The sequence below is a fragment of the Anguilla anguilla genome, chromosome 4 (assembly GCF_013347855.1).
Source record: "Anguilla anguilla isolate fAngAng1 chromosome 4, fAngAng1.pri, whole genome shotgun sequence".
Classification (NCBI taxonomy): Eukaryota; Metazoa; Chordata; class Actinopteri; order Anguilliformes; family Anguillidae; genus Anguilla; species Anguilla anguilla.
Genome location: NC_049204.1, coordinates 29939661 through 29947051, shown reverse-complemented (window position 1 = coordinate 29947051; position 7391 = coordinate 29939661).

Genomic DNA, 7391 nt, shown 5'->3' with positions numbered 1-7391 from the left:
TAGCGCCAACCTTTAACGTCACATTACACACTTCCGGGCCATTGCTAATACAGGACCAAGATGGTGCAGCCTTTACAAGATGCACATGTTATAATGGAAGCCAGTGGAGAACAGTGGTATCGCGTTTTCGCCAAGTTGTAGTAAACTGGAGAAACTTGACATTAACAGCAACAGACATTGATGCCGAACAGTCTTTAAGTCATAAATATTCAAACTGAACGGACATTTAACGATGCGACAGCTAGGTACCAGCTACTAAAAAAATTGTGACATTCACCAATTCGAGTACAATGTAGACCGTAACTTTCCAAAGAAATTTCCGACCTGGTTCACTGTGTATAGTTCCAAAACATAACGTTAAGCAACATATTAAGACGCTCGTTCAGTCATGTCATCACCAACTCAGAAACATCATAAATTAGACCCATCTGTCTTTTAAGGATACTGGGGGGGAAAGTCATGCTTTTATACAGTCACATTAGGCAATTGTCATGCCTTGTTTAGCCTGCTTGCCTGAATCGTAAAGCTTTGGCCCAATTGGTACAGAATTCAGCAGCAAAACTGCTGACCAGCTCAAATTGGAGATCGGTCCAGCATCAGCATCTCTGCGCTTGTTGCCAATACAGTTTAGAAATTATTTTAAAATTTTATTGATCACTTACAAAGCGCGGTCTGGCACGTGAGTCCTTAACTAGACGAGGCTCTAGAACAGCATTCGCGGATCAGAAGAGGCCCATACATACACTACAACACATTTCCAAGGACATAACACTACCTCAGGAACCGGAGACCAAGGGGGTCCCCCATTTGATATTGGAGCACATATGGGACTACTCGGACTATAATTATGCAGAATATTCTCTCTTGCCCATTAAGAAGAACATTATCAACACCCATTCCATCACATCTTATGTGAAAGCTTATGACTTTGCGGAAAATGAAGTTCAATTCTGTTATTTTTAGAGGTTATATATTTAAACAATAGATGGCGCAATTGGTTCTTAGTTTATTTTTATTGGACCTTACGATCCAGCTGCAGATGTAAAGACCCCGTGCAATCCCTTTTTTTCTTAAATTTTAAACTCTTATTCAGGGACACGATACATATTTAAACGTAGCTTTCAAAATTCAACATGGAAATAGTAAGATTTCATTTCGTTTAAAGCATGTCATTACTAAATATGAGAGGGCGGACAGGACATAACACTACCTCAGACAGAATGTCTGTTCTGTAATGGCTAGCCAATTCCGCTTGGCAACTTGCTAAACAGACGTACCTCTGATGGGTTAAAATTTAAATTGTTGTTTAAGCAGCGAGGTCCCCCACTCCACACGCAACACGCCATTATAGGCAGGCACGTGCACAGATAGACCTCAGGGGGGGCTTGAGCCCCTGCCCTTTTGCCCTCTCACTGGACGAGTGCCCTTTTGGTCGGTGGCAATATCAGGATGAAAATAGTGGGGATGGTGCGTGGGGGGTGGAGAGTGCCCTTTTTTCTTTCAATTGAGCCCCTGCCCCCCAAAATGTCTGTGCACGGCCCTGATTATAGGGATACAAAAAGCTCATTTAGAATTTCAGCTGAATAAAAAGGGATTCATTTCATAGTATAAAGAAGATTCATCAAGTAATAAATCATTCTTTTGATTGCATACACTACTTAATATAGTTTTTTGCCATCACACATTTGACAGGGGATCTGGGACTGCCCAGAGAGGTAATATTATTCTGTTTTTAGAACTGGAAATTAAAATGTGTGCATTACAATCATTGTAACAGCCATGTTTCATGACTGTCTGGGTGTTTCTTTATTCCAAATGGGGATTTGTTTTCCTCATTTGCTGATTTTTTAGGAGTTCATACATATTTCCCCCACGCACTGGAAGCTCCCCGGTTTTCTTGTAAAGCATCTTTTTAAGAGTGAAAGACACTGTTAAACTGAATTACAGTAATATGGAATTTATTTATTTTAGCCAAACTACTACTATCTGGCTTCTCTATGTTCTATATGATGAATACAAATATTGGAGGGTGATCATATAATTAAAAAAGCTGAACATATCTAAGCAAATGTTTTATTTGTTGTTTTGAAATACAGCACTTTTACTCTTATAAAGATACAGAATGCATTTACAGGACTAAGTTTCACAAAGCATTCACTTAATACAAAAACTTAGCAAGGAGACATGGGTATTGAGAATACCATAATGTTTTGCTTCAATAATTTTTTTACCCAAATATGATAGACAAATCTCTGATGTATGGTAATATTTTGGCATAAGACATTGTGAGTAAATGGATTTAATGGGAGAGAGTGAAAGTTGAAGGTGTATTTATGTGACAAGCGAATATGATGATTTGCAACCCTTTATGTCTACTTTCAGTTTCAGGCACACCCATTTTTATTTCTGTGTTCTTGTTTCATGGTTACCGTCTGCCGTTACAGTTTTCCAAAACCTGTTGGAACACACATGTTGTGTGACAAAATATAATTAATCCATTTGGAATTTGACTAGAAGGGAGGAAGAAGCAATCATAGCCATTCAATAGCTTCAGGTGATAATATTATGCAGTCGGTTAAAACTTACTGTAACTTCCTGCCTGGTTACATTTGGACAGTTAATTTGTGTCTTTCCCATTCTCTCACTTTTAATTGTTGGCGTAGCAACACTGTTGATTGCCACAGTTATGAATCTAAAGGAGGGTAAATGTGACTGGGTTTGTTTGGGAATTTGCCATAGTTACACCATTAAAAGTGAATCTCAATCAGAGATGAAGATGAAGCAAGTTACATATCATGGATTTAAGGTTTGAGCCCTTATATATTGTAATATAATAGAACCATAGAAGCAACAAAAGCATACCTGTGGTTGAGGAAAGCATAGACAACTATTTGAATGAACGTCACTACACAAACCAACAGGAAGACTCTATGCAGCCTTTTGTGTTTTTCTAGCACTTTCATCTGCTGAATTAGCACATTTTTTTGCATATTTCCAGGAATAGTTACCAGTTTTAGTCATAATTTAACTTCTTAGTTTAAATATGTTTACCATGTCAAGACCACAGAATGTATAATTAGGATATGGAATAATGGTTCACCTTTGATGCTCACAATAAAAATGCATGTTAGAATTTTTCATGTCTTTTTAAGCTGAACTCAACTCTAAAAGACAGTGCAGATAAGATGGTTGCTATCATTATATTATTATAGTATGATATTGCTACAACAGAACACTGTATGTTATGTGTCTTCACCACTTGCTGGAACACAATCTCGCCTCAATTGTGAAAGACTTGCCTAAATATATACTGTACCGCTTAAGGTTTCACTGAAATACTTTTTAACTCCTAGAATAAAAAAATATTTAATGGAATTTCCCCCTCTGTTTTTATACCTACTTGTTTGTAACACATCTTTCATCATATGTATTGTCAGCAAATTTGTTGTTATACATTTATTTCTCATATTTGCTGGAAAAGGCTTCATGAATGCCATTATAAAAATAGTGAAGATAATGATGAAAATTATTAATATATTTGTGTAAACTGAATACCTTACGTTCAAAAAACAGTTCTGTTCTTTAAATAGATATCATATTTTGAAAAATAAGTGATTTAAGTAAATTCGCATTGAGTAACAAAATACAGGTGATATAGCGGGAAATGACAGGTTTCATGGCAGATATTGTCGATTAATTTCTCTTTCTTGTATTATGGTTACCATGGATCTAAATAAAGCATAACCATTTTGCGTGCGAAAACTGCAACATAATCTGTGGAGGTTTTTTTCTAGGCAGGAAGCTGGTAATTTAAGTGATTAAGCAATGCTTCAAGCCTTCCCACTCCCTCCTTTGCCTTTACTCTCCAGGTTACTCATTTGTGTGTCTTTGTCATTGCTGAAGGTGTGGTGAGGGCCGCCAAAATCGCCACCCTCAACTTCCGTTACCTTTTCAATCTCTTCTCCTGATTTAAACATAAATACATTAATACATTTTCACCAAGGCCAGCACATTTGTTTAAATCCCCATTGAGGGGTGGCTTGTGCTAAATTTGAGTGTTCACTGCATTTTTGAATAGATGCTTCTCTTGTCCAGATCAGTCTCGTAATCAATGTGGTCTGTCTGTGCCTCATTGGTCTTGCTATTCAGAGGATTGGTATTCCTTATTTGACCGCCTCTCCTCTCTTCCATTGTGTATGTCAGTGATGCGCTTCCCTTTGATGGGCTTTATAATTGACTACATCATCCGTGCCTATGGACTATGGACTGACTCACTGTTAACCAGGCGGTGGTTTTTTCAGCTTTCTGCATCAGATAAAAACAGTTTTGTATTGGTTTCATTTGGCGTTAAAACTTCTGAGGAATGGCACAATAAATCATATCAAGTGTATGTAATGCCAGCTGAAGATAAATCAGTATGCAACTAACACAGAAAGGAATGTGTTCTAGTTAAAAAGTTGATGACAATAATATTTGTTAGATAATGGAAACTCATTAGAAGCAAACTTCCGAAATATATTTATTTAAAAATAAAGGTCAGTTGCAATAATAATGACAATAAACATGATTACAAGAATGATTTACATTATGTTACATATATTACATATATACAATGTAACAGGGGATCAATGAAAACATTTTGGCCTGCAAATTTAAAACGGTTGTTATTGTGCTCAAACTCACATTTGTTATAGTCACAGTCCTGACATCAGTATTTTAGTTCATGTGGCGGGCCAGTAGTTACATGTTAAGGTATGAAGTCTAAACATGGAGCAGATATTGATGCCTTGGCTATTCTGCTGAACATGGTTGCAGTGAGTGCTGTAATCTTGTGCTCATAAGGCATTTGTCTGGAAGACACTGTTGGGACATGCTTTCAGGCCGGGGAGATGAGATGATTACCTGTTACAAAAAACTGATAAGATTAATAAAGTGTAATTGTTATTCATGTAGAGTGTCTTTTCTAGTTTGTGTCACTCATATTAACATCTCTTAAAAAATTAAAAAATTAAAAACTATTACAACATTCTTACTTGAAAAATATACTCTCTTCAAGTTTATCTGGGTCGCTTTTGGTTGTTATTGTGCCGCGTGTAATAAGTTCACAAAGCGATTAAAATTGTATTGTCAGGGAACAGGGACCAGGACCAAAACGCAGAGTGAAAAACACAAAACTCCAAACAAAGACTTTAATATCCAAAACAGGTAACAAAAAGCAGGGAATGAAGGGCCTCGCAGGGCAACTCTCGAAAAACACAAAGAAATCCTTCACAACAGAAAAACAGCAGAAACCAAAAATCCAAAAAGAAAAACGCGCAGAACAGAACTCGGGCAGGGCAGGTACTCACGGGCGGAAACACAGAGGCAGAAAAACATGCGGAAACACAAGGAACCAGCACCCGAGTCAGGGAAGCAAAGAACTTAAATAGACACGACACGAACAGTACACAGGACGGCACAATGCACAATCAGACCACAGAGAGGGAAGGGAAAATGAGACATAACCAAAAAACAATAATAGAATAATTGAAATCAATAATACAATTAAACAGGGAAAAGGAACAGAACTACAAACTGAAGTGCCGCCGTCTGGCGGCCCAAAAAAGGAAACGCAGACAAACACAGAACCATGACATGTATTCTATTCTTTTAATTGCCATTTGCCAATATAGTGAATGCTTTTCCCACAAACTTAGTATGACCAAGATTACATATAATGCATAACATATTTGCACAATTTAGACAAATGCTTTACCTCCTGAACCGATCTGTTCCCAAGCAAGTATCTTCATTGTCAAAGATTAGGATAGGAATAGAAATGAAATGGAATGGAACATGATTTTATGTGTATTACCAGACTCCAGGGCCTGTATTAAATGCAGTTTGACCCACCAGCGCAACATAATAAGGTTGAATTTAGTGCATTTTGTTATGCACAAATATACATGGCAAGTCTTATGTTTAAATTCCTCACAGTGAGTCCTCAGAATGCAGGCATCTGTGCACATTCAGGTAAATTATTATGTACCAAAATAAATATAGAGAAAAGGGACCTGTTCTAGAAATCAAGAACATTTTCAGTGTGTTTTCAGCTTCATGATGTCAGTCTAGTATTGCCTGGCTCACTATTGTTTTATTATCTTATATTGTATGGAATTCAAATGAGTTAATTTTCAAGACTAGTCTTCAAGTTTCATGCTAATCTTGCAGGAATTGGCTTAATGAGCTTAAGTCCAGGACTTTAAATACTGACCTTGTGTATGCTTAATATTTAACTTGGTCATGCAAGGATGGCAGAAACATGCAAAATTGTTAGAAGAAGGGATGTATTATGAAAATGTTGTTGTATTATGAAAATCAGGAGCTTGATATGGGTAACGATAAGTATCATATGAATATAATGGATGCAGTTACTACTTTTGTGGGGCTATGAATCTGTTACTCATGCACACAGTAAAGTGGTCAGTGTTAAATGAACTCTAACAGAGCACATACATAAACTCTAGTTTATGTTAGAGTTGAATTAACACTGGGGATTTTACTGTGCACAATATGGCAAGCAATGCTTTTATAGATGAGTGAACCCAATAATCATAGTCGATGTGCATAAAAGGTCTCATATGACTTGACAGCAACTTTGCATACACAGCATGATAATGAATATATTGTGTACGAACCAGAAAAAGGTTCAGTCACATGGCATGGAGAGCTTATCAGTATATGGAAAACATGAGGCACATGCAATATTCAAATATTACCAACATTGTTATTAGAATAACCTTTAAAATTGTATTCTGTATTAGCATTGCCTTCGGAGTACTGACCTAGAATTGAATGTAAAACACACATTCAAAACACTTTAGTAGGCTTGCTACATTAAGAAATTCCTAATACCCTATATCAAGCATATTTTTTGGCTTGGGAGCCTATATTAGTGTGCAAGATGTGTTTATTTTTAAGGTTCATATGTGTTATCATTATTATTGTTGCTATTTTGATTCCTGAAATGTCTACCCTTCTACTCCAAAAGGGTAGAATGTTAGAGATGTCAGGGAATCTGGCTCTGGAATTGGCTAGATTAATATTTTTCTCCACAAATATCATTTATACATTTTTATCTTCTGCCATTTACTTCTGCCCAGTAAGAACAACGCCAGGTCTGTATTAGCGGCCTTTGCTTCAGCACACACATGTTGGGGATAATTACTGAAATAACCTACAAATTTTGGCCAAATTCGTGCTTCCTGCTTTCAGCCTGTGACAAAAGAAAGCTGCTGGCTTTATGACTCATAAAATTATAAGTAATTGAAAGACTCTTTGTTTTAATAAATAGCAGCAGTAGTTTTATACAAGAATCTACTTGTGCAAGGGCGCATTTGAGTTACACCCAA